Source organism: Calliopsis andreniformis, chromosome 3 (assembly GCF_051401765.1).
Source record: "Calliopsis andreniformis isolate RMS-2024a chromosome 3, iyCalAndr_principal, whole genome shotgun sequence".
NCBI classification, from domain to species: Eukaryota; Metazoa; Arthropoda; class Insecta; order Hymenoptera; family Andrenidae; genus Calliopsis; species Calliopsis andreniformis.
In genome coordinates, this window is record NC_135064.1 from 4,101,946 (window position 1) to 4,120,930 (window position 18,985).

At 35.6% G+C, this 18,985-nt stretch overlaps 1 protein-coding gene across 5 annotated transcripts in view; it reads right to left on the reverse strand.

Moving 5' to 3' along the window:
* The window catches only part of Siz (Brefeldin-resistant Arf-GEF family protein schizo), a 135,702-nt gene that overhangs the window by 65,707 nt on the left and 51,010 nt on the right, over positions 1 to 18,985 (reverse strand). For 2 of the 5 annotated variants that reach the window (XM_076375765.1, XM_076375761.1), the window contains exon 1: positions 592 to 828. The exons of 2 other annotated variants lie outside the window; for them this stretch is intronic. The gene's annotated coding sequence lies outside the window, so the exon portion shown is untranslated. Of the gene's footprint in view, positions 1 to 350; positions 557 to 591; positions 829 to 18,985 lie in introns of those variants that run through there. One more of the 5 variants, XM_076375763.1, reaches the window with a different exon arrangement.

Consider the following 18,985-nt stretch of genomic DNA (forward strand, 5'->3'; position numbering starts at 1 on the left):
TTTTCTATGTTACTATATTCAACGCCTAGCAATCCCTTCCCATACAAACTTGGAGCGTTGCAGTTTTAGCAGAATTAAACTCCTAGCACTTGACTGCTTCAAAAATCGAACTCAGGACCTCACAATTTCTCAAACCCAAATTGAACGTTTTTCCTGGAATCACAGTCCATGTGTATCCTTTTTAATCAAACCTCGAAGTCTCGTAATTCCAACGAATTCCAACCCTTCGTAGTTCCTCAAATCCAAACCCAAATCAGTTCTCCCTAATCAAAGCTCGAAGCCTCCTAATTCCAAGGAATCCCAAACCCTCGCAGTTCCTCAAAGCCAAACTCAAATCACTTCCCCCGTACCCATATTCAACACATCGAGATTCCTCCGTAACCGAATTCGTCGCACTTCCTATCCCCCGTATCGCGACTCCTACGTGCACAGAATTCGAGCCACGGCAATTCCCTTGAACCAAATTCAGCCCACTGTACCGTCTTTCCCGTGCGATTCCCACCTATCTCTGCACCTCACTCCCACTATCAGCTCTTCCAGAGTCCACTGATCGCGATTCCACGCACAACACCGATCACACACTTGACGTACCCTTCAGCAGCTTCAGGTCCAGTATCCTCAGACCGTCTGCGCGCGATTCTTATCGCAACTCGGGAGAGGTTCGGACAAGTTGGAGGTCGCGCGCGATTTGGTAACGCTGCTTGACTCAGACTGTCAGAGGCGGTCTCCGCGGCGATGTCACGGACTTTCGGTGTTTATTCGAAGGTGGCGAGTAGCCTGGCGCCATCGGCAGCGCACAGAGCGACGAGGCACACGGTGTTGCGGCTGCTCGCGGTTTCAGGTTGACTGGCTCGCTCAGCCGGCCGCTCGTTCGCGCGCTCGGATGCTCGCGAGACCGACGGACGAAGGAACGAGCGGCTGAACCCCACCTCGGTGGACACGACGTGACGTGGGTCTTACGCGGTCTTGTACGCGGCATTGTACGAGTTCTAGCCGCGGAAACTACGGTTTCCTGGCTTAAGCGCGAGCGCTGATTTTGCGTGGGCGGCGGGACGATGAATTTACGAACTTTGGGTGATTAAGGAGTGCTTAGAGAAGCGTGGACCTGTTTGCTATTTATTATGCTCAGGGAGTCTAGGTTTAAGAGGTCTTCGCAGCAACTGGACAGGTGAAAAAGATTGGATTATTTTTGTGTTTTAATGAGAATGTAAACAAGTTACTGGAAATAATATTAGGTTGATGCATGGATTCGTGTCGTATCATATCTCTTTTTTTCCCATTGAAATATGTTATTATAACCTATCGCTAATTTACTGCGATAGTGATATAACTCAAAGAATAACGGATTCTGAGTTATTCGTATATAAAAAAAACACAGTTTTTGCGTGAAATGAAATTATTGCCTTATTTCTCGAAAAGTTATAATCTTCGAGTTATGTCATTGTTGCAACAAATAAAAGATACCGATATAATATACCAGAAGTACAAACTAGAAAGTATAACTATTTTATAGCATAGAAGAATATATTTTTGATGCATAAAAAAGAGGAAAAGTAACGCACCATAAATTTATGGATGTAAATAAAATTAACTTTTAAAAGCAACTCAGAAATACTTGAGGTCTCGCTCTTCAGTCTTGTTTTAAGCTGAATAAATCTCTGATTTCTCATTAAAATAAGAAAGTCTGGTAAAAGTAACATTTACCTATTTTATTATTTAAATTGGTTGTACTTATTAAAAAGTAATACGAAAACGTGTATTTTACACTTCCTTTTCATTATTTCACCCTTGATTTTCGCTAAATACAATATTGTGGGAATTAATGTGAACGTTAATAAAGCCATTCTTTGGAATTTTTACCCGTGACAAATAATATTCAATTATGTGACAATTATATTATATAAATTAATGACAAACATTAATTGATTCTATGTTGCGTCAAAAGAGAACATATTTTTTATTAAACAGTCAATATAACATATTAAATTTCAGTAAAATAACCTGTGTCTAAATTTATTAGCACAGTACTGTATTCAATTTATTTATCCATTTATGTATTAATTGTTTAGTACGTTCAGTACGAGGTGGACACGAAAGACAGCATTTGCGTCAACATACGTACTTATTGACCTTATGCTGAAAGCATTAGCTAAATTGGAAGAATTAAAGAAGGTTCCACTGTAGCTATATGATCAAGAGAATTGCTAAACAATGGACATTATTTTAAATTTCAACAGAAACACATTTTCTGTCGAACTGTTAATTACTTGAAATTGTAAAATAAAGTTGAAGCACCTATTCAAAGTACCAGATATACAGAAATTGTGCAAGGAATCGAAGAAAGACACTATGTTCAAAATACTCAAGGTACGCAATCCACTTGGTACATTCAATGTACAATCGATGGCATGGAAACTTTGGAAATGTAAATTACTCGAGCTAGCAAACAGAGCTCTCTCTTGAGAAGTCAGTCCAGTAGAGTTTGAGGTCTCAGTATTGTATAGTATAAACAGAACAAACAGTAGAAACTGGCTAGGTTTCAGCCACTTCATGTCAGATTCTCAGTTTGTTACTATTATTATTTCTATACAATAAAGCACATTCAATATTTAGCAACAAGTACCTACATCTAGTATAATGAAGTTAAACTACAATGTGTTCAATTTTTATCAATACAATAAAAAAATACAATCAATACAGTCAATACAATGCAATCCAATAAAGAACCAAAATGAATATTTAAACGCCGTTGAAGCCTGTTCTATTTGATGGTTCACTTGATAACAGAACCATCAAATGCAATGAATATCGGGTGACGATGAACGACCGGAAAATCTCCTCGTGTTCGTGACACACGGAGGTCACGCTATCGATTCGCCCCCCTCTTCCTTTCCCATCCCCCGAGTTAAAACGTTTTCTCGGTTCACAATGACAACGGTGATTTCTTTTTCGTGATTGCGCGGCTGGAACCTCGATCGGAATCATTTCAGTCGCTTTTAATCGCAAATCGACTCGGTCAGATTCAATTACCGACGAGCACCGCTTTTCGAGAGTTTAATGACTGATCCTATCGACTCTGTTTGTTCTACATACATATCGAGTACGCCCTGATGCTAGTTCAGTTTTTAACACCACTTATTTTCTAGTTATCGTCACAGTTTATTAATGGGTAATGTCCAATATGTATGATACAAGACAGACAGAGCATAAATATAAATTACGTAAGACTAACGAACTAACTTAACCCTTTTAGTGCCAACCCTCTAACCACAGGTTCAGTGAAAATTTCCAAGCCAATAATTACCTAGCTTTCATACATCAAGAAAAAATCCTGCACTCACTATTGGGAGTCGAAATTCTTTTCGTACGTCGACAAACCCTTTCAAAGTATACCAATCAAAAGAAAGTTGTACTTTTTCCATACGTTTAACAGTAAAATAAATTAGAAGTTAGAAGAGTTTTAAAATAAGTATCAAGGGATTGGTCCGTGGGATTGGACCGCGTCTTACTACCGACAGATCAGTGTCTTGGTACTAAAAGGGTTAAAAGTTCAGGTAAAGCTTTTATCAGTGATGAAATCGTTCCATAGAAGACATAAAGCCAGCTATCCAAACCATTCGCAAAGCTCACAATACAGTGAATTGGATTAAGACTACCACATTTTGATGTAACGTTTTTAGGGTAGAAGATAGTGTTTTCTCTGATACTCTTACATAAATGGTAATTTCTTTTAGTAACGCACACAGTCAACATTGTCACTAAGTTTCAAAGGAAGAGACATATCAGATATATGTATTACTCACTTCTATTTCTATTTTAAAGAAAAGCGCTGATCGATTGGAAAACTGTTCGCAACTACTGGCTGGAAGCAGACAGTAGTGGCGCGGCAAGATCGAAGATAGCAGTAAAACATGAACATTGCGATGAGTAGACATAGAGGCGAGGACACCAGTCGTGTTTCCCATTTGCTTTCGCCGGTTGTGACTTTCACTCATTGTTGCTGGCTTCACGCTCGAATTCGTCGTGTGGACATCTTGCTTGGTCTCGATCCGACTGCTGTTTCAGACAGTTGCGTAAAGGGAAAAAAGCGTTTCGAAAGAGATCCCGTGGTACATCGATCATTTCCACGTCGATGCCCGAGAATGAATTCACGGAATCTCGCGTGACGTACCGTTATTGAATCGGTATGAATTGTATTTGCCTGATTATAGTGCCATTTAAGGGGAACTGCAGAAAGCGAGAAATGATGAAGGTATAGGAATCTGTCAAATGATGAGCACAACCTTGTTTATGTAATGAAGTTTTGAAACTTTATAAGTAGAAGGAATCAGTTGTAAGAGACACGAAATGGTAAACAACCCAGTGTGCAGATTGTAGATAGAGATTTAAATTGATCACAACAAACTTTACTTTAAAATGAAGATGGAACATAACCGATTCAAATAACAAACTACTTAAGATATTTCTTTTGTATATACATATGTATAATTTATGGAGACTAATTTTTTTTATGTCAAAACCTTGTTTTTAAATAACTGGTTATTTTAGTTAATTCGTACAAATTAAATAATTAGCAATATGGTGGAAGCATGTATACAAATACAAAATAAATTAAAAATTTCATATCATAGTTAAAAACTGAAATAATTTCAGAAAAATCATTTACTTTTTTAAATTAATAAATTATTGTATAATTATTTCGCAAGTATTTCTACGTGTTTAAATCCTACTCTGAATGTTCTGAAATCCTCAAAAGATTTCAAAATGCTTTAAATACAATGAAACAGCTTGAGTAACCTGCGATACAAGAATTCTAAGTGCTTCTGTAAAGCACTTAGAAATATTTTCACTAACTTTAAAGTCTAAAATGTTTCCCTAATTTTCTATTACTGTTTTTTATAATTGTTTGATAATAGACTGTTTTATTTTAATAAATTGAAATAATTAATTCATCATTTTTAATAGATAAATTTGTCAGTACATACTTTCCGATCAACCTAAATACATACGTCGATACATTATAATATATTTTAAAATATTTTCATAAATCTCTGAAATACTAAAAAAAATGTTAAAGAATCATGAATATCTCTGGCATTTCTACTCGTTTCTTTCCTGCTTTTACTGTCCCTGTTTTGAGTTCTCTTAAATACTTGAATATATCTTAATTACTCACAATAATTTTCAAGTATTTTTACACTTTTACTCCAAAGGATACCAAATAAACCAAATTTTATGAAGTGATTTCAAATAACCCGTAGTACTTCCACATACGTTAATATACTTTTAATTATGCACTTCAAATATTATAGAATACACTTAAACATCCTCTGGCTTAAAATACTTTGTGTAGCATAAATTATTCCTAAGTACTTCAATTACATTAAAGTAGCCCTAAGTAGGTACTCACACTTCTAATTACGCTAACTGTTCCGAAGCTATGCAAATATTCCATATTATTCTAATAAGAAGTGTTCCATGCGCATACAAAATCGTGACCCAAAAGCGCATTCCATGAAAAAGTATCTTTGCGTCTTTCACTCGTGGAAAATCAACTAGCATCGCCGCGAGCCTTTACGTAACAAGTTCTGATTAGCTCGTACCAGGCAGAGACGGTTCGTCATCTCGCGGCAAAAGAAACGTCGACCAGTATTCCGCAAACTCCAACGACAGGAAAGATCCGTATCCCCGTGTGCCGCGAACATAGGAACATTCGAAATACAGAAAACATATAAATAAAAAGTTCGAAGAACCGAGGGAAACGGTGCAGAGTCGAAGATAAGGAGAGACAAAGACACGAGTCGACTTTCGCTTCGAATTAGAATATCTCGAAGAACGGGAGAGCCTGGCCTTTGCTCAGCGACCATTTGCATTCGTAGAGGTTAATGGATTGCGGCAGAAAAAGGAACTTGATCCTATCCTTTCCATCTGAACAGGCGAGAACATGAGGCGAAACCATGACACTATGATTTGCTCCTTCTCACTTCGCTTTTTTGCATTGCGAACAACTGCTATCTAAATGAAATCCTTTTAGAAGATCCGTTTTAGAGCTTCCAAATGTATTATGAGGTAAAAGTATGCAGTATGTCCTACTTTTCAGCAAAATCATTGAAAAAGTATTTTACAGTAATTCAATATTGAATCTGTCCAAATATATCAATAAATGTTCATTTTTCCTTGTAATCGAAGAGTTCATATCAAAAACGATTCTTGTCAATTTTTGCATTTTTTCTAGAAGATCAAAGAAAATACTGTAGCATCTTTAATTCTTATTCAATTGATTAACGTTTTTTTTTGGTAAAGTATTCATTATAGTACACATATTACGTTTTCAATGGGATAGGTTCCATTATGTATATATATATTGTAAATCTCGTTTTTGACTACTAAAATGTATTTTTATTTAACAAATTATGAAATTGTATAAAGACTGCTTCGTTATGAGCTCTTCGAATATCCCTTAATTATGAATAAAACGCAACAAAAAGTAGTAGAAAAGAATTATTTTTTTTACACCTTATGTGGTGCATTTTGCAACACAGTACTTGGGTAAAATAGCTCGCCTTTGTAACGAAACACTTCCACATAAATAAAATACTTGATATTATTCAATTAAATACTATAAGATTTTAAACAAAACTAATAAATAGTAGAATTAGAAACAAGACTATAGTATACAGTTAATGTCATTTGACCTCCTAATAAAGGTAATTGAAATGCTTGTGGGACGTTGGGAAATTTCTTCCAAAAGGGCATGGCTTACACTTGAAAGATTCAACATTGCGAACTGTTTGACTTCTAGAGGTAAACTTTGAGTTTCTGAGGTCGAGTTTCTCTAAATTCAACTTACAGAGGTAAAATAACGCACCTACACACACGACAAATAGTCCAAATTAAAATAAGTTTATATTTTTGCAGTTGAAGGAAATGAATATAGTTATAATTTTATAGAACTTTCTGAATTATAAAGATTGGAGTTAATGAGATTTGACTATATTCTTTTTTCAATTTAGGACGAATAATACCTGTAGCAAAGTACTACTAGGAAATTGAAATTATGCTTTCAAAATGTACTCAAAAACAACCTTCATTATATAGTTAATAAACAAACATCTATATTACTGTAGAATAATAATTCACAGAACATATCAATAACCACCATAAGAGAGCTAACAAAACTGAAATTTGGTCACATCTATCATAGTTACCAGATCTTTCACCAATGGTCTGTAACCTGTAACCTTTCAAAAATTGATTGAGACTAAAAATGAAAGTTTTTGTAGAAGTAGAATATACTAATTAACATTTAATTAAGAGAAAATTATTAATATTAATGCTGCATATTTCGATTAAATAAACAAAAGTTTTCTTTAAATGTACTTTTTATTTTGATCTATGAACCCAGAATTTTGTACGATGAAACCTAATTGGTAAATTCCTTACTGCGCCTTGTGACACTCCAGAAATCAAGGAATCAGATTCTCGAAATTAATTTCAGTAAATAAAGTGATCTCCCCTAACTGATCTCATTGAGCGTGTTCAAGAAACCGCCTTAATTTAATTTCTCAATTGTGTCAGGGACGCGATCCTCCATCCTTCATCGTTTACATTTACCTCGGGCAACGAACTGTCCGTAAGACATAACTCCAAAGGTCGTTCACGATTGCGCACAACTCGAAAGTGCACACCACTTTTGACGAAGGAACTAAGTTCAAACCTAAACGAGCAAACCTGAGTGAGACGGATAAAGAAGTGTTCGTAAAAGACTCTGAATATTACTTTTCGCTGCTAAGACTCCAAATGCAAAATGGAATGAGACGTTCGATCGATTGGATAAATTGGCGTAAACGAAGATAGGAAAAGCCAGAAACAAGGAAGCTCGCTCAGCCAGGTGGAATGGAATCGAGGTCGTGGTACGCGAGCTGTGAAACAAGCTTTAAGGCGCAATCGCAACGACCGTGTCGCCGTCTGCTCGGCTGTGATAATTGAAAAACCGTCTAGGGAGGGACTGGTGGGGGGTTTAAATGAATGCACTATTACATATAGCAAAACGAGCTTCAGAAAGATAAATCGAATGCGGTCGGCAGACTTGTCATGTGACCTGTGAAATCTTTTCCTTTTCGAGTGAGTAAATCTGTGGTTGAATAGCAAAATGACCAAGTTACATTTCTCAACCTCAACACTGTCTTATGAACCTGCGTCTTCTTGGACACTTATTTTTAATTGAAAAAGTTCTTTCAATGCTCTTTTCTTCTAAAAATATAAATTCTATATTCTAGATATGTTTCTAGATATTCATCTTGTTTTACAGCCACAGAAGTAATACTCTTGATAAAAATACCTTCAAGTTTTTATCTTATTCTTGACTAATACCTATTTGATTATTTGATTAACTGATACATTACCAATATCCCGAAGAAATATTTTTTTAATAACTATTTGAATAAATATTTCAAACAGCGTAACTACAAAAGTTACACCTTAAAATACTGTAGCAAACTATTACATTTAAAGGAAAAATGAATATTTTACTTCTGTCAAATTTGAATGTAAATATCACACAATGTATATTTCTAATATGAACAACAAGTAAGACAATATTTTCAATTAATAAGTACTATGTATTTATGTACACATGTTATTTTCAAAATTTTTATTACATCTACTTTATATTTTCCCCATCTTTGCTTTAATTTATTTTTTTCCTTGACAAAGCATGACAAACTTAACAATTCTATACCAAAATACATTACAAAAATCCTTTTAGTTTCAATAATCTTCAAAAGAGAGGTTTCAACTTCTTGGTTTAAAAAATTTTTAATCGAAATATCGTTATTTCAAACAAATTACGCACAAAATTTAGATCTTCTTTTTCGCACAGACAAACGGTTTATTTTAAAATATGAAGATAATACACTACAACTGACGATACGTAGCAGGCAATATTCCAGCATATGCAAACGCTGTATAAATAGCAGCACGCAAGAAGAAAGACCGACAAATTTATCAGGCACAGCGGTAAACTGTTTTCTCCGTGTTTAAAGAATGATCATTGTTATCGTGCGTGGATATGTTGACTTCAGCGTCACGTGCAACGAGTGAAAGTTACACACAGCGTGGAAAACTGTAATGACAATAATATACGCAATTTCCGGGCCTCCTACGATAGACGCTATTTTCCCAACGAAAGTATCTACGCCCATTGCGACTTATGATACCGAGTCAAGCATTCTATCGAGAAATTTCCACTATGTAGGGCGTAGGAAAAATATTCACCCTGCCTTGCACTAACTGTAAAAAATGTATACTTGTGAGAAAATTTTGTAAGCAATTTTTGTTACAAAGTCTTTTTGCAAGAATTAATAATTCAAAATGCAGTAGCGATACAAAACAAATCGTACCTTCGTTACGAATTGGTCAATTTTCGACCAATGAAGTAACGTAACGTTGCCGTTCAGGGCGGAGCACTTCCCCCACTCTGTCTCACATTACCAATATGTACAACGTACTGTCTACAGGTGGTTGTAAAGTGGGAGATACGCTCCGCCTCTAAAGCAGTTGCGCGTTCTAATTGGTTAAATCTTTGACACTCCTTTATGAAAAACGATTCCTTTGTGCCTTAATGTTCCCTTTAACTTTGTGTCTTCTTGTAAAGCAGAATAACACTCTGCCAGTAAGTTTTCAGATTAAAACACACGTATTCATCTGTAAAATCTCTCGCTGCTATTTTTCGTAGCACGCAGAGGAAGCATTTCCACCATCTGGTTCGCGTTTCGTTTTGTTCTAAAAAGTTAGTGTAACGCGAGTTTCATCCCCGGTGGTCGCGTTTTTCATCGTCACGGTTAGAAAGAGCGGCCTACAAAAGGTCCAGTAAACAAATGTATTATGCATAACACGAAACGTTACTTTGCATCCTTCTTTTTTTACTATTTTTTTATTCATGCCTGCATGTTATCCTCGTTCTGAATTCTCAGACACAAAACTAGCAGCGAAATTCCGATTAGTATTTTGCTCTCGCCGATGCAAATCCCCGATATCCCGATGATCATCGTTGACGGCGGACTCATGGCGCTCTATTTTAATACGAAAAGAGAAAACGCTGAGAGACTGTGAGGGCTTGTGGCTGGAAACATGGCTAAAATTGTCCAAAGTTGACTGCGCGCCAACTTTTGGGGAATATCGTCGCTTTGTTCAAAGAATTCCAACGTTCCTGAAGGAATCGTCTCTCTACCTGTCAGGTACTCAAAATTTGAATCCTCTGAGCCTAGACTATCTTCTGTTATTTCTGTTATTTATTGTCGCATCAGCTATATGCGGAATTTTTTTTTCTTTGTGTTTGGAAGTCGCATCAAATTCTTGGTTATTGACGACTGCAAACTATTTTAGACTATTTTGGACATTGATCTGGATTGTTTTAAAAACTTGATGAGGTTTTTTATGTCCTCTTTGTGGAAACTATTTTTTAGTAGTGGTTTAATTTTAAAGCAACTTCAGGCAGTAGAATAATGGATATATGTTCTACTATAATTAGTGAGTTATAGTCAGAACAATTTGTTGTTTGTTAGAATTTGTAGTAGGTATGTAATTTGGAACTAGAATTTAAAAAACCTCTAGTACCTACAAACGAGCGCAGAGTTGTTTCATTGTAACTCCATACATGAATTATTATCGAAACAAAGAGAAATAGAAGGAAAGTTTCAAATTTTACTATGTAATTTGGTGTATTACTAATAAGTAGATCTTACAGTTCTCCTGTAATCTATGCTATTATTTTCATTAATATTGCAAATTTTAGTTGAGTATCAAGGAGATTGTATAATTAATAAGCTTTATGAAATCTACCTTGTTGGAAATTATTTTTATCTTGATGAGGATATTCAGACGAGATCTGCCAGTGATATGAAAATGTGTCAACCAAAAAAACTGTGTATAAGTAATAAGCTTCTTTCTTCTTTCGTAATTAACTGTGGACTAAAGTTGCAGGATAAGAGCGAACTGACCGGTTGATAATTCCAGACGAATTAACAGAAATCAAGCGGTCTGGAAGATTAAGTCAAACATAAGAATACGAAAGCACTTTCTCTTCCTGTTCCACATAAAGATTTTAACTGCGCTTGAATTTTTTGTACCCCTCGTTGCTACTGCCCACTATAAATCAGTGCCGAATAAATTGCAGACAGAATACCGACAGGCGAAGGTAACGAAGAGAAGTAATGGAAATGTAATTGATCGTTGACCGTGAATCCGAATGCATAATAAATTGCGTCAATCTTCGCGTTACGAGGATGTATATTTCGCCTCTTCGCAATGAAATAACCATAAAGTGGACAAGCCAGTAAAGTTAATTCGACAAGCGACGTACTCAATAGGTATATGTAAATAAATGTAATTACGTAATTCAAGGACCTAACTTGACACGTTAAATTTCTACAGGATAAAACCAGACAATACGTTTCACTTCTTACGAAAAGAACCATCAAACGAACTGTTTCTTAATGAGTTCTTCTTTTACCTATCAAATATTATTAATTCTTCATTTTTCTTCCAGGGCAAGGAAAAATTTGAGGGCGAATTTTAGACATTTTTGCAGCAATTAATAATTCGAAAACGAGGCTCCAAACGCAATTTTGTCATACCTGGTTTTCATTCTATTTTGAAAGATACAATTATCTTAAAAGTTCTAATACCTCTTGTCAAGCAGCCTGTAGATATTTTTCGAAGAAATGTAGATAATGATCTTACTTATATTTCAGTAGAATTAAAAGCTGGTGCAGACTGCAGACACGTACAGTAATTTAGTTGATGAGTAGTTACTTAGTAGGTACTACACATTTTAGTGTACGACACGACGATATGACACAAAAAGTGTCTGAATTAGAACAGTCGAGTTTTCAAAATTATTAATAAACTCTACAGAACAAATGCATCCAGATAGGTTTATTTAGTTACCGTTTAGTGATTGGTAGAGGATGCGTACTAGACTAGGAAAATCCAACAAAATGAATTTACTCGACTAAGTAGTTTAACTAAATGATTCGAGTAATTCTTAGTGTCCATACACAGTAAGTTATTAAATTATTCACGATTCGACTAAATTACTGAACATGTCTGAACCAGCCATTACAGACGTTTGAAGCTGATTTGGATACCTACAATTCTACATCATTTGAGATGGTGTATTCTTAGTTGAATGTATAATACAATGATGGAGTGTATTGTCTAGTTTTACCCTAAATATTTCCTGTCAAGGTTCGCGAATATTTCTCTTTCTAAGCTATCACGAACCTGATCGAAATCTCGTCTCCCTCAAGCCCTTGCCATCTCTTTAAGCACGTGAAGCCTCCTCTTAACAAACCAGCAACTTGTAGACCATAAATATCAGTAACAATTGAACCGACGGCGAGATCTCTTAGCGGGACGATTCTAGGCGATCGTTCCGCGAAGATTGCGGTTCTACCGCTGTTTAAGGAAGAGAACTGTCTCACTTTCTGCTCTATTATCCGCTTCCTACCGGTACAACGTTGATCCGCGTGTAAACGAGCGATTCCCACACCGTTTACACATCGTTGGACTCCGGGGGCGCCGTAAAAACGTGCAATCGCGTGTTTGAAAGCTACGTGTACGACCCGTTACCGTGTTTCCCGTGTTCAGTTTGCTCATCGAAAGAATGATCGATTGACTGGTGAATACTTTCTTTTAAGGGATTCCAAGGAAGTTTATGTACAGTATGGAAACAATATACGTGGTAATATTTTAAAGGATGAAACAGTCTCTAAAGAAATATCTGATCAAATAAGTGTGAGAGTCTAATAACAAAATAATCTGAAGAAAAATCACTGGCTATTCAGATAAACTAACACCTGATCATTGTAAATAAAATCTAACCACATGAGATGGTATACTATTTTTATGATCATTTTCCAAATAATTTATTTCGGTAATGTCCAAATCTGGTTCAGATAACACGCACTCAACTAGGCTTCAGTTAAGTAGGCATTAACTATGACTTCACTCGTGCAAATGAAGTTCATACAGCCGAAATTCTATTGTAGCTGACAATAGAAGAAGTTTGGTTTAGTTTGCACTTAGACTTTCCATGAGAAAATTCTTTTGATCTGTCGAAAAAGTTGCCACCGTGTTCCAAAACTTTCGAGTTCAGAACCTTCTTTTTCTCTTTTCTTTTTCTAAATTATTATTATTATTATTAGAGAAAGGCACTCTTTAGGTACGACGTGATTTGAAGAAGGAGCATAGAACGCGATTTTATGTGTGCAATGCATAATACAGAGTACAATTAAGATGCCTTTTCAACGCGCCATCCTTTTAGGAAATAATCATTTTTAAATGCTTTAACTGCGTTCAGAACCATTTCGCGGGGAAATACGAACGATAATACAGGTGAAAACGCAGCTTAAGTTATGTATACAATTATAGCATAAAACCTACATGGAAGTACACTATTAAGCGTAATTCTTCTTCTTCATTGAAACTATAAAAACGTAACCTACGATTTCAATATTTATGATAATTCTAGTATTAATTCTATTTATCTAGTATAATTCTATTTATGATAATTCTTTCTTATTCAAAGCTACATATGAAAATTCGAGTTAAAATTTTGATGTATTTATTATTACGTGTTGGACATATGGAAGCAAAATTCTTTCGATGCGTCGAGTTTCGACGTAATACAGACTATATTCCCAAAGAAAGATGCTTTCTCACTTTCGACCCGGTCGTAAAAAGTGGAATTTGATCTGAAATCCAGCGCTGAGCATCTGGACCTTAATGTATTACGCATCTCACTTTTCTTACAAAAAAGGGGTAGACTATGTTTCCTGGTTCCCATAGCATCCCATCTTGTCCTTAAGAGTTCTAAATGCTTGACGTACCAAAATCTTATAAATAACGGAATGCAAATTTGTCAAAATCCTTAATTAGATAATGCTATTTGCAGTAAAATGAATTGCATCCAGATTGTTACGTAAAGATAAGACTTAGGTACTTTATAGAAGTGTAACGCAAACTAAGGAAATTGAACGTTAGATTTTTATGCTATATTTTTGGTACTTTCTTGATTAAGTAAGTATAATATCAATTTAAAAAGAAGGAAAAATTTTGCATCGTTAATGATGTAGCACTAATGGAGAGTTCAAAATATTCTTGTTTTATTTAAGATGATTTAGTTATAAAATTTAGGCACACTTTTTGTTAATAAATTAGACTCTTTTCAAGATATTCCATTTTGATAAAACTTAGTTTATTGTATGCATTTTTGGGTAACATTAAATTAAATCGTCCTAAAACTTCATTGTATTTTTTATGTTTCAATTTTAGAAATCAGTTCTTTTACAAAAACGATATCACTTAAAATAATATTAAAACAGGAAACGGCAGTAGACAAAATGGTAACTGCATCATTGACGAATCTTCTAAGTCCCAAGTAATCAAAAAGAATACCTAAATTTCCGAAAAAGAATAGTGTTCAAGAATAATGTTCTTTTATATGCACTATACATATTTCTTCATGCCCATATTTCTCCACTTTCAGTAACATACAACATATTTTTACCATAGTTGATGTTGCTTGTGATTGTTGTAACTCGTGCTTGGTCAGTCAGTTATGACCGATATTTCACAGACACACGTGTTGAGAGGTTGAAATAAATCACAGTAAAACACATTTTATGTCGCATTTCATTTCTAACAAATACTACGAAAATTTCAAATGACCTTGCACATAATGCTCTGGTAGCATTATACATTTCTAACAAAAAAGAAAAACATTTAAAAAATTGTTCTATTTTTTAGTCTATCACCCTGTGCAGCTTTTCAAGCCTTAAAAAATGTATCAAATTCCTAAACTCGGCGGTACCAAATTCTTAAGCTCGACAGTGCTCAATTTCTGCGTTCGATACTATCTACCAAATTCTAAAGCTTCATGGTGCCAAATTTCCCAAAAGGTTCATTTACTTTTTTCATTGGTTTCCCTACAGCTTAAACATGAAAGAATCGAATTTCGATTCCATCGTCGAAATCCTGTTACGTCGTCAGATCGATCGCGACAGCGACAACGGTACACGCTGTGACACGAATAAAATATCGCCGCATTTCCAGCAAATCCGCCGCTTTCTAGAACGATGTCTCGATGGCGACAGTCTTTCGTCAAAGACTGCGTTGCGTGAAGCAGTTCTTAATAGTATTGTTACAGACAATCCATATATTTAGAATATTCGGTTCAAATTCATTTGACAAATTTTTGTTATCTACTGGCAAAGTACGGTAAGACGAAAATAAAAATATCAAAATTACATTCGAGGCTTCGGTTCTAAATTATTAGTTCTTAAAATTCGCCAAAGTACTCGTCAAATGTATCTAACTCGACTACAGAATTGTACTGCTAGCGCTGTGGTTATTCTGATAGTACCCACTAGCAGTAACATAAGCTCCGAGGTCAGACAATATTTCACACGTATTTTAAATGGCTCTTTAACAATTAATAACTCTGGAACGAAGCTTTAAACGCCATTTTATTATTCTTAATTTTTGCTTTGTGTATAGTGGCATGTGAAATATTCTCTTGAAATTTCTAACACCTATTATTGAACATCTTAAAGACTAGGAAAAGTCAGACATAACTAGTATCTACTTATACATCGGGTAATAATAAACTTCTATCGATTACAAAACTATATTTCCAATTTGTTATATTCTTCCTTTAATCTGCTTAATGTGAAATTTGCTAACACTTACATGTATGTACGAGTACCTATATAATGTTTACGATGATTACATTTTAGTAAATATGTTATTTTTTCATTGTCAGTAGAGTTCTCTACTTTACGTATATTTAAATATTCTAATATATATTTGAATATTGATAAAAAATCTAAAATATTTCGAAATATCTCGAAACCAAAGATAAACGATTTACATACACTGTCATAAGCCGCGACATATTACACGAACATTATGAGCATATTTTTATTACCTTATAAAAAGAGAGAAATTACCGACACTATATTAATTATCCAGATAATGACACGGATCATATACCCAGATAAAACATATTTGGATATTATTCATTCTTCTGACTATTTTTCAAGTGCTCGTGTACTTAGCGAATTGAGTAGTAAAAGATCTAGTTCTTACTTCTAGCAGCGTCAATTTTCGAAAGCGCAAGGCGGGAAAACGACCTTGCCTGTAATAGTGCGACGACTATAGAGTGACCTAGTCTAAGCAGACCATTCACCGATCTGATTACCTATAGACGAGAATCGTGGCGGATGCAGGTATGAAACCGCAGCTAGATCTCGCCGATATGGTATCGCTCAACTTGAAACTCCGTGAAAAACCTTCAATCTAATTTGAAATTTAGATATCGTGATTTAAATCCCTGTAGGAGTCCCGCTTAATTGGAACTTCGATTTCCTGTGACGATTTTTCAGCTAACCTAGAAACATTAACTGAAACGATCGATAAGCAATAGATTTACTGGCATTCCTGGAATGACGTATAGGGTTCATTCACTGTAAGCTCCGCTATAAGAAATAAATTTAAAAGCTGTTGTTCTAGCTAGAAACTGAGTCAGCTATGATATTATAAAGGAAAAGTATAACATACAGCAATGTATTCTTTCAGTTGTAGAAGTTGTTAGTTGTTTGTTTTGAAAGCTTCTAACATAATACAGTATCCACGTGTTATAAGATCACGACTTGACAGAACCCGAAAGCTTATAAAGAATCAGAAGACCTAATAGTTTTGAGATAACTTGTTCGTTAATACTACATTTGCTAACTCACACTTTAGATTTTAGATTATCAATAACAATCGTGATATCATAGTAAGACATCATCAATGCAAATGTTATTCGTTATAGCCACGAGCCTCATTATCGATAACGAGTTAATAAAGTTAAAATACTTATTTTCGAAGTTAATTATCTATCTATTCCTATTAACAACGAGTTTCCATTTTAGTCAGAAATAAGACTGAAAGAAAATAACACTCATTCCTAAGTAATTTAAAAGGACAGTAAAGCTGGCGATGAGTTTATAGCAAGTAAATATTGTACATTCGTCCATCAAGAAAATCTCGACGTATATTACTTTGTCACACAAATGCCTACAACAAAATGCAACATCCTACACTAAGAAAAAAGAGTATCAAATGAACGATACAGGCCAAACATTATCATTTCAAATCACTTCAATCATTTGCATATTCTTACTCAAGCAACAGTTATAGTATTCTTTATCTGAATACGGTGGAAAAAAATTCATGTAATTATTTATTATTACTTGACTTATGTGCTTAGTGTTATTTATACTGAACCGAAAATAGTCTTTTACAAATTTTGACAAAAATTTACTATTTTTGGTGTTTCATTTCACGCAGGAAAGTTCGACTAGACATAAAGTACAAAGTACCAAATTTAGTATGTATTGGTTATTTCCAAATCTTCATCAATATGCACAGAGTCGCCCATTGCTGGATCTTTCTGCTCCTAAAATATGTAAGTCTACGCGTACCGCTGAGTCCCCTAAGTGCGTTTCCACAGGTTATACAATATATGGTGTTCGACAATAAGTGTCACAAATTTTAAGAGTTAATCTTATATATCAAAATAGGACAAAAATTAAGAATAATAAAATTACGTTTGGTACTCCATTTCAGAGTTATTAATTGTTGCAAAAACGTCTACAATTCGTATATCACGTATTTGACTTGGGATTTTTTTGACTATCAATGTAGGTTACTCAGGAAAGACTCAGATACAGCGAAGTCCGTAGAATAAGTCCCAAGTCAGACACATTTTACGCGTATTTTAAACGTTTTCTCAACAACCAATAACTCAGAAATGAAGCTTAAAACGCAACTTCATGATGTTGAATCACCTCTCAAAATTTCTGACACCTAGTTTACCTATACTGTATGCAACAGCTTATTATCAAAGGGCTTTGAAGGCAGTTAGCCGAGGCTATTTCACTTTTGAGGGATTCACGATAGGGATGTAAGCTATGTAGCCATGCAAGAAGGTGAATGAAACTAAGCAATCCTGTTGTACGATGGCTGATGGCTACATTGGGTCTCCCAGATATCGAATGTCAGGATTATTTAGACTTTTAGAAGAAGAGAGTGTTTGGGAATGACAAGAAGCTGAACCCGTATTACCAAAGAATAAGAATATTGTTCCTAGAGGATCTGGCCACGGAATGTAGAAAACTATGCCTTTTGGTAAGAGAACTGACCCACGGCCACCTAAAAATCATCGATTGAGAATGTTTTCTCCAAGAATTTCTATCAAATATAAAACAACAAACCAGCAATTTGAATGTTCCCGGCATTTAAGAAACTAGTTTATTGCTCCCTAAGTTCAAACCTATCCAGAAGTCAAAGACTAAGTAGTCACTAACAATCGTCCACTCAGATATGACAGTACTGCCACGTCGGTACGTACCTTAGAGAGCAAATACCAACAAAAAAGACAGTGGCACGTGAATGGCCCCGATTGCGTAAGAACCAATTACTCTTTCTTCTATTTTCCGGCCATCAACAGTATCACACCGACAACGCGCTACAATCGTTTCTCTTTCTCCTGCCTAGGTCGCGCAGCCAGCCGACTGTTAAGTTCCCCGTAAACAACAACAAAGGACTGAGATCGACGTATCGCGGGTAGCATTGCGCAACGAACAAGAGCGGGTTGCGGGGAACAGCAGCCGAAGCAAATGAACTGGTGAACCGACGCGACAGCCACGGGCTGCGTTGCCCGCGGGCTCTCGGCGTAATTAAGCTTCCCCGACTAAACTAATTCCGTCTTTCCCACGAAATTATAACACGTAACGTCGAGTTCGCGGGCCCCCGCTCATTGTATTACGCGTTCACGCACGCTGAATCGTAACCGAGCCGCCGACGCGAGCCTGGTTAAATCGTAATGTTCCCTTTCTCCCGCGAGCGATTCTCGCCTCCGTTCGCCCCCATGCGA